This window comes from Cervus elaphus, chromosome 21 (genome assembly GCF_910594005.1).
Source record: "Cervus elaphus chromosome 21, mCerEla1.1, whole genome shotgun sequence".
NCBI lineage: Eukaryota > Metazoa > Chordata > Mammalia > Artiodactyla > Cervidae > Cervus > Cervus elaphus.
The window spans coordinates 12,724,809-12,740,251 of NC_057835.1; the positions used below are offsets into that span (position 1 = coordinate 12,724,809).

The following is a 15,443-nucleotide window of genomic DNA, read 5'->3' on the forward strand; positions in this document are numbered from 1 at the left end:
TTCATGCATCTACAGGAAGTTAGTAGGGAAAGCAAAATTGCAACATTGTGAAGACTGAAATTGCGTCCCCTCTCAGACAGCTTCCCAAGCTTTGGGAACCCACTGTCCCTAAGAGGGATGCAAAGGGGACGAGTTGAGCAACCTCAGAAGAGAACAGCTTGGGTGAATCAACGCATTTGTGCAACTCCTCAGAGTGGAGAAGCCCAGTGCAAACAGAGCTTCTGCTTTTTTTTTTTTTTCCTTCTGAAAACACTGTCAGCTCCAAGAGGCACTCCCAGAGAAACACAAAGATTCTGAGGATACACATTCAGGTGCCATTCTAGCTGGGCAATTCAGCTCATCCACATGGACCGTTTGCCCAGCTCCAGAGATGGTTCCAGACACATGAACAGCTCCCAACTCCCAGGAAACAATAGGGTCTGATATCTCCTAGATGATTTTCAAGGTTAGCTCATCATCCTCCCTGGAGGCAAAGAGTCAATATTCACAGGCCATGCACTTGTTGTTCAGAAAGCAGATCCATCACCTTCATTTACTTGTTCATGGATGTGGCTCATCTGTTTGGGGGACAGGCTCAGTGCTGGGCTCATTGTCTGCATTAGATCTGCTCCTGCTCTCCCCAGCTTATGCTCCACTTTGAAAGGAAAGAGGGGGAGGCATATTCCATGGTTCCCGTGTCCCCACCCCCACCCGCCCCCACCATACACCTTGCACTATGCTAGGTAATCTATGCACATCCTCCTATGGAGTTGATGCTGGAGAAGCGGGCTTGGTTCCTGCTTGGTTTAGGAGAACTGCAGACCCCCAGGTGGGGAGGTAACACCTGGCTCTCGATGACACTAAATGTAAAAAGCTAGCATTTACAAAGGAGAACATTTCATTTCAATATGATGACTGCACAGAAGTAGGAGGAAGTCAGTCAAGCAAATCTCAACATACAGGATCATCTTGCTAATTTGCCTGTGGACATTAGCCTGGGTCCTAATAGCTCTTAGACAGCATATTAGAGCAGAGACATCACTTTGCAGACAAAGGTCTGTCTAGTCAAAGCTATGGTTTTTCCAGGAGTCATCTACGGATGTGAGAGTTGGACCATAAAGAAGGCTGAGCACCGAATAACTGATCCTTTCGAACTGTGGTGTTGGAGAAGACTTTTGAGAGTCCCTTGGACTGCAAGGAGATCAAACCAGTCCATCCTAAAGGAAATCAACCCTGAATATTCACTGGAAGGACTGATGCTGAACCTAAAGCTCCAATATTTGGCCACCTGATGAGAAGAGCCAACTCATCGGAAAAGACCCTGATGCTGGGAAAGATTGAAGGCAGGAAGAGACGGGGAAGACAGAAGATGAGATGGTTGGATGGCATCACCAATTCAGTGGACATGAGTTTGAGTAAACTCTGGGAGATAGTGGAGGACAGGGAAGCCTGGTGTGCTGCAGTCCATGGGGTCACAAAGAGTGCGACCAAACAACAACAATATAACAGTTCATTAACTTGAAAAACTCTCTGGAAATCAGGTGCTTTTACACTGATGGATCTGGATGTCTCCATGTGCTCTTGTAGTGCGGTTGCCGGACACGTGGTCACTCAGCCAGGGCTGATCCCAGTCTTAACTTAAGGACCTTAGTGGGGGTGTGCCCTGCCAAGTGTGGGCTCCGACCTCCACACCATCCCTCAGCCTGGGCCACAGCCCGGGATTCTTTGGAGTGCAGTTGACAGCTTCAGGTACATTTTCTCAAACAGACCCCATTTCCATGCATTCACCCCAGGGGTGAAAGGAAGGTTGTGAAACAGCAAGGCCAGGGCAAGTGGGCAGCAGTTCCAGGTCACCCAGTGGAAACGGGCAGAGAGGATCCTGCCACCTGGGCTCCATGGCTCCCAGTTCTGGGCTTCTCCTTCCGCAGCAGCCTCTCCTGGGCACCGACCACTCCCTTTGACGGAGACCCATCTATGGTCCCTGCCTGCCTACTGTCAGCCTCCACCATGAAACCACCAGGAGCTCCCTTAAGCCCATGGTGCTTTTCCTCCCCAACCCCCAAAGTCTGCATGAGCCTCTAACCATCTAGCTTGTTCCCCGGCTGGTCCTTTTCCTCCCGGAGCCTCAGCCCATGGCACAGAGAACCCCTCCCTCTCCCACCTCCACACTGGCTATTTTCCTTTCCTTACAGAGTCACCAGAACTGATAGCTGTGTAGTAGGGCAGGGCTTTCATGCACGGCTGAACTCCAATGCCTAGAAAACATCATTGAATAAATAACTGAATGAGGGAATGACTTCAGAGTCTAACTCATAAGAGATGCTCAATAAATATTTTTTGACAAGTTGCCTAAGCTTCATACCTCTTAACTATCAATCTAAACCTCTGTTACTCCTCTGGGCGAGTTCGGGGGAAAAGTCCACTTCTGCTTCTCCCTGCCTGCCCACTCCTCCCCCTCGAGGCCAAGCACCCAGTCAATCTTTGCAACATTTCCTCTGCCCCTTCCCAGGGTGCCCTGCGCAGCACAAGGACTCTCACCAGCCGTCTAAGGAAGCATCTCTCTAGTGCAGAGCCCCTGCTAAATTTAGAAGCAGCCCTGGTGTTTTGAACTCATCTTCGATCACAGCAGTGAGAGAGGTTTCTAAATGACTGTCCCTGCTGGCCGTGTCGTTCCCACCAGCTTGGGGCCGTGCCATCAGCCCCAGACACTGACCTGACTCTGCTCGGGGACCAGTTGGGTGATGCTGGGCAGATCATTAGATGCTCTGTCTTCTCTGTGAAGTGGGAGGTGAACCAAGGCTCTCAGAGGGCCATGTAGCAGGTCACCCGGCATTCTGAGCTCACCCAGGCAACTCCATGACACGCTGTCTGGAGCCGGCGTTCCAGCAGCTTCCATCTCTACCACCAACAAGCCCTTGGGCTCCACGTGTTGGGCTTTCCTGATTGAGACCAGCATGCTATGAGTCGTGTCCGACTCTTTGCGACCCCTTGGACTGTAGCCCGACAGGCTCCTCTGTCCATGGGATTTTCCAGGCAGAACACTGGAGTGGGTTGCCATTTCCTTCTCCAGGGGATCTTCCCAACCCAGGGGTCGAATCAGCATCTCTTACATCTCCTGCATTGGCAGGCGGATTCTCTACCACTGCACCACCTGGGAAGCATGCTATGAACAGGGAGATGTATACAATTACTTAAAAAAATTTAGACCCATCACGAAGTTGAAATAGTACAGTGCACATATTCCCTTCACCTAAACTGACCAAGCATGAACATTTTGCCACATTTGCTTTCTGTCTTTCTTATTCTCTTTCTGTTTGTGTGTGTGTTTTCTTTTTTTTTTTTTTTTAATTGAACCATTTGAACGTTAAAGACAACATGCCTCTTGACCTCTAAATACATTAGCACGGAGTTCCTAAAAATTAGCATTCTTCACATAACTCTATGTCATTATCTTACCCAAGAAAATTAGCACTGACACAAATGGTCTAATATGCAGTCTGTATTTGAATACCCCCACCTCCATCCCAGGAATGTTCTTTCTAGTCCTTCACCCTTGATCCAGGGGCCAGTCAGGCATCATACATTCAGTTACCATGTTTTCTTAGTCAACTTTCATCAGGAACCTCGGAAAGCCGACTATTTTTCATAACCTTTCTAGTTTTATAACCTTTCATAACCTTTGTAGTTTCTTCTGGTTGTAGCACCAGCCAGCCAAGGGGTGGTGTGCCTCCCCCGGGAAGCCTGGTGGGCTGCTTCTTTCTGTAAAGGGTCTTTGAGGCCCATTATTTCAATTCTCTGCCAATTAAAAACTTGTCTACAGCGGAGCCAAGACCAGAAGCTTTGCTCGGGGCCCACTGGGCAGTGACATCAAGAACCTAAGAAGAGAGAAGCAGCTGAGGCTTCTGAGCCTTGGCCCCCTTGGACCCAGTGAGCTTTAGGCCATGAGAGCATTCTCCCAACCTCCTCTGCCTTTTAATTAGAGACAAAATATCCCCGTGTCTGAAAGAGGAGCGTGGCCCAGACACTTGGAATCAAGCTGCCCATATTCCCAAGTGCTTTGCAAAAAAAAAAAAAAAAAGAACAGTGTTGCTATCTGCCCTGTCCTTACAAAGAGAAGTCTGCTCGGTGTGGTTGCTGAAAACAGGAACCTGTCTCCTACAAGCCTGCGCCTTCCTCGTTTCTAGCAGAGGAAGTGGCAGCCGGTTTAGCAACTGTGCTTCTCGATAGCATGGGCTCCTGTGCACCGGCGGGAGGCTCACTCTGCCACGGAAGTAGCAGCTGATGGAGCGGTGGTAACAGTGCTCCTGACGGTCCCTCCTCTGCGACTCCCAGGGGAGAGCGTGCCCAGCTGTTGAAGGTATCTGGGGGGACATGGCAGGGGCTCTGGAGGGGAGGTGTCGGGACCCCTGAGACACACAGCTGGCAGGGGGTGGGCTTTCTGGAGACAGACGTGCTCTGGGAAGACAGGCAGAAGTAGGTCTAAGTGAGGCCCGGTGGCTGGTGAGTCGTGGCTGCTCACTGATGGGGAACTCTATGCCAGGAAGGGCTGGGAGAGCTCAGACTGGGCACGCTCATGCCAGAAGGAGATCTTCCAGCCACAGAACATTCTAGCACAGAGCAGGCTTCGCACTGTGGACACTCCAGCTTGCTATTAGACTTTCTAGAAGTACATCCTTAGGTGAGACATTTAAATCTCTCCAGGCCTTCATTCTCTCCTCTGGGAAGTGGGAATAATGGTACACAACTCACACAGGTATTGGGCAGATTGAACAAGCTAACACACGCAAAGTGCCCAGGCCAGTTTCAGACACACAGTAGGGGCTTAGTAAAATGCTATCAGCATGGAGTCATAACATCTGTAACTGGAGCCCAGGCAGGTGGACATCACAGTGGTGCTTCTAGGTATCTGGGGTGTGTATCTTCTTGGGAAGATGCCAATGATGACTGATGGTAATAAACAACAAGAATCCAAGTAGGTGGGATTTTTACGGCGCATATGATTAAATCAAAGGCAAACATGGGAGGCATATAAAAATATGAAAATAAAATGCAAGCATTAGGAGAGATATTGGAGAACTAGAATTTTCTAAGGAACATGGCACACTGCTTATCCTGCTAGGTCCTTCCATGTCCAGAGAGCCTGGTGTATCAGGGAAATGACCTGGGTTTTAGCCTCAGAATGTCCTGAATCGGGGTTGTGCACACAGTGTGAAGGGATAGAGTCTGCCCAGCTGAGGGGCAGGGGAGGCATGAAAAGTTATTTTCCTGCAACCTTTCTAGCAATCCTGTTAAGATTACCATGATTATTTGCTTCCAACAAATGAGAAAATGAGGTTCAGAGAGGTTAAGTGATTCATCCAAGTCACACAGCTGGTAAGAGGCTCCGAGGGCTCCAAGGGCTGAGACGGGGAGGAAGAGCCCCACCTAAGTGAGCTGAAGTGTGGGGAGGACAAAAGTGTGTATTTAAAGCAGTGCTCATTGCATTAGGAGAAATGCGCTCCATTGACTGCAGAGTGTCTTCTTGTAGGTTGCTGTGAGATGCTGTACTGGGCTGTGGTTCTTTCAAAAATAGGGAGGTAAGCTCAAGTAAAATTTCTGGCAAAATTTGGTGCAAACTATAGTCTCCAGTTGGGAAAATGTTAATCAAGAGTGCTTAAGGAACTTTCCTAGTGTTCCAGTAGCTAAGACTCTGAGATCCCAATGCATGGGGCCTGGGTTCGATCCCTGGTCAGGGAACTAGATTCCACATGCTGCAACTAAGACCCAGAGCAGCCAAATAAGTAAATAAATATTCAAAAAAAGAGTGCTTAATAGGCTCTGAAATATATAATGGTAATAATAGAAAAAAAAATCTATGGAATAGGCTGAGAGCTATTTAGACTTTCATGTCTTAAAACAGATCTAGAATCAGGGAAGTAAGACCAGGAAAACCTACTGTTTTAATCAGCTCCACCTGGGCCAACATTCTGGGTTGGTCGCCAGGGAACTCACTGTGTGACTTTGGGCAAGTCGATTTGCCTATCTGAGTGTTTGCTTTTTCCTCGTATTATAATAAAAAGAAGACCAGCTTCCTTATGTGTTTGTAAGAAGTTTAAATTATATACAATATGTAGTGGATGCTAAATACTAAATAGCAGCTACTGTCATTCCTGACCCAGACAATTAAAGCACCCCAAGTTGCTTGTATGTTCATCGGCAGCAAACAGTAGCGGGCAGTGTTCAATACGACAGGTCAAACGGCACAGCCGATGACCTGGTGATTCCTTTCTCGATTTTTCGGAATGCTTATTTCTACCTGTTCCTCCATCTCCTTTAAGTGAAACAGCTATAGGTAGGTTTGTATTGCACTGAAATCATCTTCCTAATACAGAAAGAAAAAAAATTTTCCCCACTCTGAATTTCGAGAGCTGGCAATGTATTTCCAAGGGGAGTGGGTCTTCCTTAAAGACTTAGAAATTATTCATCTTGGTAAACCCCAGTCAGCTTCCTGCATTAATAGATGCTGCTGGGTTTTAATTTTTCATCTGACATTCAGCAAGAATTTATTCCCCCAGCTCTGAGAAGCTGGAGCTTAAAATTCTCATTAAAATTTTCCAGCATGTCAAGCTAGAGCCTTTGATTCTTGTCAGCAACATGAGGGACCTGTTAGTACATTTATCCTTCCGTCTGTCCACCCACTCATCCATCCATCCACCCTTCCCTTAATGAATAACGCACTGAGGCCGTACCCTCTGACTGATTTCCTCCCCTCCCACCTCCCCAAGAGTTCCAAAGGAAATAGGGACACTGGGTACACGGGGTCCCAACCACTTCCTCCCATCTGAGAACCACCACGGGGGGAGGCAGTTCATTTTGTTACGGTAACTGGAGCTACAGACAGAAACCGTGGGGCCTCCAGTCGGCTCACTTTTGTTGCCAAACAGCCTTGCAAAGTCACACTTCCCTCCTTGGCACCTTCCAGGCAACTGGGACCATGGCTGGGGGACTTGGGGTGGGGTGGGGGGTAGGTGGGGAGACTCCAGGAGCTTCAGACCACAGTGGAAATTGTCCCCCCGATGGTCCTTGGGGGAAAGGCCCACCCTGAGAGAATAGGGCTGCCCCTGAGAGCACAGCCCTGCCTGCCTGCATTGCGCTGGGTACTCTGTAGGTGATATTTTTAGCCACTCGACTGAATGCAGTGAGCCCTTACTACGTGCCAAGCACCTGCTAGGTAATAATTTCTCATTGAGCAATAGAATAAAGAAAGGATTGCGTGCTCAGGGAGCTTATAACCTGGGGCTGTTGAAGACACGAATCCATAATGAGGACTTGTGGCGTGAGCTGTGAAGGGGCCAGAACCCTGGACAGAGGGCAGAGGGGAACCCGTTGTCAGTGAAGTCTTTACCTTTAATTCTCACATTACCCCTTGGAGGCAGCCACGCTCCTTCTCAGAGTACAAATGTGTCATCTCCCCCTACTCTTCTGGACCCCCACACCCTCCAAGTCACATGGACAATCAGCTTAAAGATTACAGCCTCTGAATAGAACTTGGAAGAGGAACCCAATTCCAGATACGCTACTTTAGCAATATACCAATTGGTTTATCTACTGAACAGCTGTGATGCAACTGACCTACAGGCACACAAGAGCAGTGCCACGATCTTGTCATGAAAAGGGGTCAATTTAGCTTTATGCAACCCTCTGTCCACCTCCTTATGACTCAGAGCAGAGGACTTAAGAGCCGGGCTCCGGAGCCAGACGCCTGGGTTCAAGCCCTGCCTCCTCTCTTACCAGCCCACTGATAAACCCAGACAAGTTATGCAGACACTCTGGCTTTAGTTTCCTCATTCCTATAAGAGGCCTGATGGCCGTGGTGTGCCTCTCCCGGGCACAGGGTCTCCTCAGTTTTCATCTCTTCCTTTTCTTTCCCTTTGGAACATCTAGTGTGTTTCAGGTCTGAGTGAACACAGACCTCTGTCTTCACGGCACTTACGGTCACTCATCAAACCACCACACAAGTGAGTGTTAGAATCATAATCCGCTTTGCAGGCAAGGCAGGTGACCCTGAGCAGGTAAGGATGAACCCCTGAGCTGAGAAAGGGTAGCACGGGGGGTCCCCCCCAGGCATCTGCAAGTGATTCACGTGCAGCTCAGCACATGCAAAGGCCGTTAAGAGACAAAAGAGCAATTTCCGTCTCCCTTGATAAGCTCGTGAGCCTCACTGGTGGTTCACGTATCTGCACAAAGAGCATAACCCAAGTCTTGCTGGGAAAAGTGATGCAATACAGGAACCCCTAACTTCACCACGCCCGGGCCCAGGCATCCAGAGGCCCTCTTGCCTCTCCGTCTGCGTCACTATTGACCTCCACCTTCTGATGAGACCTGCATTTCCCAGGCATCTACGTTTGAAATGAAAAGCCCATTTCACCTTCACTGCTTTCCCATTCTGGGCAATTGCATATCTCTGTGATCTAACATCAAAATAATTGGCTTTCTGACTGTTTGCTCATTGCCAAGGTCTGTGATTGCCAGCTTGTAGGTTATGTGGGTATCTAGGACCTGGCCTGACTTCATTTGTAACGTGGTTTTTGTCAGGAAGTGTTCAGTGTTCAACAGCCTGGGAGATACCATATCCCACCAGCCCTGTGTATTGCGGGGTGGGGAGGAGGAGGGGGGTGGTCATTTTGAGTATGAAAAGCTGATTTAGAAAAGAAAAAAAAAGAAATGGGGAAATTTTTAACTTTCATATCAGTGAGATGTTAAAGCCACGCCAGGAATAACTGGATCGCTCACCTCTCCACCCTGGACACCGCGTTTTACGGATCCCGCTAGGTCTGGGGTCAAGATGCTCACTTGCAGCACATTTACTGTTGGCAACAGAGCACTCACCGCCCCCCCGCCCCGCCCGCCAACACACGCACACACCCAGCAATGTGCTAATCTTGTAACACATACTCTTTAATCCTTACTTGTGAAAATTCAGCAAGGAAGCTATGGCTAAGCTCAGTTTTAAAACAGAAATGAACAAAAAGCAGTGGGAAGAAGTTTAGCAACTTCCTAAGAGATGAAACTGAAATATGCCCCAGCACCAAGAGGTCCCAGATCTGGATTCTTCCTCTGACATCCTAAAATGACCGTAAAATGTTTTCCAGGATGTGTCTATCCTGGTCTCAGGGTAAAGCTGAGACTCCCTGTTATCCTGAGGGTATACGAGGTCCTCTTCCGGACACCCAAGGGTGAAAGGAACACAGGCTCATGGACACGTGGGTCAATGCTGATAAACGGGCAGTGGCTCTTTGTGGTGGGAAGAGTGCTAGATGGTTGGGGGGGGGGGGGTCATAGCACTTATCCAAAATTATTGAGCAGCCTTGAGCATATGGCTTGCCCTCTCTGAGCCTTTTCTTTGTAATTGAGGACACTGAACTGCTCATCTCCAGTTGGTGCTTTATGATATCCTAGGGTCAGAGAGTCCTCTCTGGAGAAGTGAAGGGGTAGGGAGTGCTGAGCCCCCAACCCCCAATAAGCTTGCTTTTATCTATTTCACATGTTGAGCTTCTGGAGAAACTTTGTTAGAACAGGTTACAACCAGCCAGTTGGACCACAGGCTCCTTCTCTGCAGAGGGACAGAAGAACAAGATGGGCCTGGGGAGCAGGGAGGACGGTCCTGTGGCTGCACCTGCCTGGTGAGGCCAGCTGGGAACGATATGGGTCACATGGCTGGCACACCTGCCGAGCGAGGTCAGGATGTGGTAGGGTGCCCCCGGAAATCCTGAGAGATTTCTGGCAGGGGAGCCAACCGATGCTAAGGTCCTGGCCCAGCTCTTAGGGCCCCTGCTGCGGGTGGCAGACCGCAGGCAGCCCCGAACAAGTTCCAGGACGGTTGGGTAGGTACTGGGTACCACTCAGGGTGTGGGGTGGGTGGTAGTTGAGACAAAAGGACCATGAGCCACTGTCTGGCCCAACCCTTTCCCCATCATACTTGAGAACCTGAGGCCTAAAGGAGGGGAAGGACTGCCCAAGCTTGCCTGGTGACCTAGCTGGCCACCCAGTACCCCTGGGGATCCAGCGGGTAAATCTGTAGTGATCCCATCTTACCACACTTATCTCTGCTTCAGATATGACCTTAATTTAATCCTCAAAACAACCCTTCAGGGCACGGATTAGTATCTCAAATTTCTGCATTTGGAAAGGGAGGCTCAGAGAAGCGCAGCAACTTGCTACAGGACACACAGTTTGACCCCTGGGTCAGGAAAATCCCCTGGAGAAGGGAATGGCTACCCACTTCAGTATTCTCGCCTGGAGAATTCCACGGACAGGGGAACCTGGCAGGCTATAGTCCAGGGGGTCACAAAGAGCTGGATATGACTGGGCGACTAAGCACGCACGTTCAAGTTTCATAAAACTCACGTAGCTATCAGTATGGCTAGTTTTTGTTTGCTTTGTTTTGAGCTTTTTTCTCCCCAGAGCATTTACAGTTCTTCAAAACAATGCTTTGAAAGGCTGGAAAACTTCCCACACAATTCACTCCTGCCCTTCTGACCACCCCAGGCCGCCTACTAGTGGCCGTGACCTCTGAACCTGAGCAGACCTTACCTCGCACTTCTCTCCTGTCTTTCCCCCTCCCCCAGTTAAAACTCCAGCCCTGGGCTTCCGATCACTGCAACCGGACATCCAAGAGACCCCTGGGGACCTCCGTGTCCCCTGGGCTAAAGGTCCCCCCCAACGTTTATGGCCCTCAAAGCTTCCTTTGGCGACCTTTCAAAATCATTTTCGGTTGTGATTTTGGACTAGACCCGAGGGCAGGCAAGCAGGACAGCGTTCCATGGTGGTTTTGAGAATGGGTTTGGGAGTCAGGCAGACCTGGTGTAAAGCCTGGCTTGCCTTCTTACCGCTCATGTGACCTTGGACCCGTTACTTAGTTCACGTCCCCTAAGAGCAGGGCTCTTGTGAGAACCTGGGTAGGGGAGTGTGATGTCTGTAAAATGCTGGGTGCCCGGCAGAGGAAGGGCTGACCACCCAGGGGCGGTGCTGGCGATTCTGTGGTGAGAGCTGCTGCTGGGGTTCGGAGGTGATGGGTGACGAGGCCCCCACCCGTGCCACCATGCCTTCACACCTCAGAAGCAGGTCACGTGGACGGACTTGTCGCTGCCACACTCTGTGGGAGAGACACCTGATTCCAAAGGGAGGGCTGCACCCCCAAGGGAGCGCTCACCTCCCGACTGTCGCCACGCTTACCCGACCGTGCTAGACCTGCCTTCCCCGGGTTGGGGCTCCTCGAGCTGCCGCCCCCTTGTCACACTATGAAGGGGTTCACGTTGCCTCCTTCCCCAGAGCGAGGCTTGGCCTTAAGGAGCACAAAGTGGATGAGACGCACAGAGTGGTCCTGGGATGCTGCCCCGTGAGCGGCGGGCGCCGTGTCCACTCGGTAACACTGAGCCCCAGACGGAAACATCCCTGATCTGGTCAGACAGAAACCAGTCTGAGAAGGCAGAGCCCGCACGCCTTGACCCCTCCATGCCAGGGGTCCGCTCAAAGGGTGGCCAGCCATTTGCTGACCAGAGTCCTTTGGGGACCCGGCTTCCTCCTGGTGGAGTCGGCAGCATGGCCCTGGGGCAAAGGCTCTGCAGCCAGGGCCAGTAGGCGGGCCCCTGCATCCCTGCTCCGCGGGGCTCCGGACGGGTGTGTGGGCAGGGTAGCCAACAAGCTGACCTCCACACTGAGAAGGTGAACGCAGAAATTCTGCCTCCCAGGATGCCAGGAAGATGAAAGGTGCTGGCATCTGCTCATCACCCACACAAACCACCCTGCCCATGTCCTGAGAGGTGTAAAGACAAGGCTTGTATTCTGTGTAATGGGACTTCATAAGAAGGTGATGATGGGTCTTTTAGTAATCATTTTCAAAAGGTCACTGAAATTGCTGGAATTGAAAGAGGTTCAGCAGCTCTCTCCTTGGAGATCACCTTTTCCATTCAGTTCATTTTTAAGAAGAGGAAACTGAGGCCCGAGTTTTCACAGAACAAAAAGCAACATTGGTCCGAAAATGGGGGGATAAAGAAGAGGTGAAGGCCGGTTTCCACCCTCTGACATCTGACATCACAAAGAAAAGGGGTGAAGAACCCAAGGCTGCTCGGAGCCAGTGTTAATTAACTCATTTCTCTCTGGCCCTCTCCTTATTGTTTCTAGAAGCAATTATGCCTTTCATACCCTCACTCCCACTTCCAGCCACTGCACAAAACTGTCACAGATTAAATCAGATTGCTCAGCCATTTCATTAGGGAAACCCCAGCTCTCAGTCTCTGGGGGCACTTTCGCTCTTCTCAAATCAAAGCCTCCTTCAGATGAGTTCGCTCCTCCCTGGAGATGATAGGAAATCAGCCAGCAGACCTCTAAAGAGCAGGTGGACTGATGGTTTTTCTGACTAGCACGGGTGGGATAAGGAGCTTACAGTCCAACACAGCCCCTGCTCCCGGCGTGCGCCCACCTGCCAGATAGAAACAGGGAGAAGACAAGACCTCGGGCTCCTAGCATCCACTCCATCTCGTCTCGAGACCTTGGGTATGTTTCTTTCCTTGGATGGACCTCAGTTTTTTCATCTGTAAATGCAAGTTTCAAATCTTTTGTTTTCCTGCATTGTAGTTCCTGGGCTTCCCTCGTGGCTCAGATGGTAAAGAATCTGCCTGCAATGCAGGAGAGCTGGGTTCAATCCCTGGGTCAGGAAGATCTCCTGGAGAAGGGAATGGCAAGCCACTCCAGTATTCTTACTTGGAGAATTCCATGAAGTGGGCAGCCTGGCGGGCTACAGTTCTTGGGGTCACAAAGAGTCGGACATGACTGGGCAACTAACACTTTCATTTTCTTTGTAGTTCCTGAATCCTTTCAAAGAGCACACACATCCTTGAGAAGAATGATGAAGTTGTTGGAAAGAGACGAAGTTAGAATTCCCTCTGATAGATAACAAAGTCTCTCTGTGCAACTTTCCTGGACTTGCTGATGTAGAGATGAGAGTAGAATGTGATGGCTGGAGGTCGTCACTTGGAAGTGGCTGGGGGAGAAGATGGACCTGGACTGGGGCTAAGACATGCTGCAGGGAAGGGGCCCGGGGGTCTGCAGGGGTGAGAGCTCACCTGCCTACTGGGCGCTCGGGGTAGGGGTGAAAGGCCCAAGCCCTGGGGTCTAGCTGATCCTGCAGACCAAGCATCAGGCTGCAGGGAGAGAGGGGCATGGTTCCGAGAGTCAGCAGCAGTGCTGTGGGGACCCTTGGGAGTGCGAGGGGGCAAGGTGGGCACACATTTGAGTGATATCTCCACAGGGAGGCCTGCAGAGCCACTCCCCATGTGTCCTGAGAGCTCCACTAGAAGCCCTGGTGACCACAGACAGGGCGGCTGAGGGACTGGGGTGACCACGGGCTCCAGGAAGTCGCTGGGAGCAGGACAGAGGCAGTAGGGCCTCTCAGGAGGTCTGTGCATCCCATGCAGGGCGCCGGCTCCCCAGAGCCAGTCTGCTTACTTCCCCCTTCCCTGGACAAACCTCAGGTGGAGCCCCAGAGGCGGCAGCCTTCCTGCCCGCTGGGTGGGACCCCAAGGGCCCCCTTCCTCTGGGCGCTGGCTCAAGGCCCTACACAGCAGACACGAAACTTTAGAGTGAGGTTGCTGCTGCCTCCACTAGCGTGGTTTCCCCAGCACTTTCTTTGAGCACGTTTCCAGGAGTGCCTGCACCACACCCAAGACAAAGAAAATTCACCCCTGGCCCCCGGAGCCAGGGTAATGCTGTTGAAACCCGCTGGCCTGCAGGAAAGGCCTGCCAGGGACAGAGCGCCCCCTTGGCTGTATTTGGGGAGGGGGGAGGTGAGATGGCGGGGGGAAAAAGGGCCCTGATCTTGCGTCAAAGCGGCCTCACCCTTAAACTACCCTCATTGTTTCCAGTCACAAAGACCAAAAGGTCAGAATGCAGGCCTTCTCATTTGAGCAAGTGGCCCATCCAGCCATATGCTCTGCAGTGCATTGTAAGTTTAGAGTCTGGACAAGTCTTGTGATTCTCTTGGGAAGAACTCGATGATACTACAATCTCTCAGTCTGATTTATAAGTGATAAACTTCATGTAACTAGTTAAAATAGATTAACTTTCAAAGGACATGCTTTCTGGTTTTCCTTGTTTCACAATATCCCACATAGACCCCCCTTCCATGCCTTCCCCCCACCCTTTAGGAAGTGGTGCACACCTCCCTCAGTCTCTGAAAGGCCTTGCTCTGGGAGCATTGATCTGTCCAGTATCTGAACCTGAAATGCATAGAGGAAGGATGCAATGGTTGGATGGGCTGACTTCAGGGCCCTTTCAAACTCATAATGCCTCGATCTTAAACTGGAGACAAAGAATGGGGTGGAATGCAAGTTTCCAGGTGGGCTAGACACTGGCTGGGGGATTCCGTCTCATCAATTTTCTTTGTCCTCAGGGACGGGAATAACTCTTGTCTATAGGTGTGGACTTCCTCTGCTTCAAGCAGCCTGAGAGGACACTTCTATGCTGGGATCATTTAAGCCCCTTTCTAAAATACTTGTATGAAGACCCAGAATTAGAGCTTCCCTCACCATGGACTTTCAGAAAATATACTGTAAATGGCAATAACTAGCAATTTTACGCCTATTAATTTTTTTTTACGCCTATTAATTTTCTGCCAGGTTGTGTTCTAAGCGTTTCACAGGCTTTATCTATTAATGTTGCAGCCACAACCCAATGTTGTTTTATTATTATTCCCCAAAACAGGCAGGGAAAGGTCAAGAACTTCCCCAAGGGCATCCAGCTTCCATGCGCAGAGCCAGAATTTGAACAATTATGGAAGGATGTTGCAGAGACTTAGCATTTGAACAGTATGGAACAATTAAACCAGAGACTTGGCATTCTCTGTTCAAGTTCCAACTTCCCCATTACATGCTGTGTGACCTTGGACAAAATCCTTCCCCTCTCTGAGATTCAGTTTCCTTTCTGCAAAATGGGATAAGGGATGCAAGGATGCTACGATAATCAAAGGTGACAGCAGGTGCCAAAGTGCTGTAGCAACACAGGAAGCAGACAACAAACAGCCTCGTTAGGGGTTTTCACTTGTCCCCATTGCTTAGAGCATGTTGAGAAACTCCAACAGAACAGACAAGGTGGAAAGAGAAAGTACCCATTTCTCATCCCCTTCGGGCTGCGGAGCCACATAACTCCTGCAGGGTAAGAGCTCCGGAGGCCGGGACTGTGGGTGTTGAGGGTCCGGGCTCTGGAGACCCTGGGGTGGGGAGTCTGAGAGGCACTCAACCCTCACACAAACACTGCCGGCTGCTGGCTGTCAGCCGTACGAGGAATGGAAACTTTCTCCACCAACAACACTTGCTAGCAACTTCCCTCTCTGTGGTTTTTCTCTGTCATTCCCTTGATAAAAGAAGTAGAGCTGCGCAAATGTAACCAACATTCACGAATCTCATCTTCACATAAAAACACCCGCCTTT

General features: G+C 50.3%; 2 protein-coding genes across 3 annotated transcripts in view; one reads left to right on the top strand and one right to left on the bottom strand.

Annotated features, from left to right (window-relative positions):
- TG (thyroglobulin) overlaps positions 1-15,443 on the bottom strand; it is a 235,546-nt gene that overhangs the window by 55,299 nt on the left and 164,804 nt on the right. The gene's annotated exons all lie outside the window — the stretch shown is intronic.
- SLA (Src like adaptor) overlaps positions 4,156-15,443 on the top strand; it is a 36,512-nt gene continuing 25,224 nt past the window's right edge. Inside the window, exon 1 of one of the 2 annotated variants that reach the window (XM_043880096.1) lies at positions 4,156-4,336. The gene's annotated coding sequence lies outside the window, so the exon portion shown is untranslated. The remainder of the gene's footprint in view (positions 4,337-15,443) is intronic. The other variant, XM_043880097.1, reaches the window with a different exon arrangement.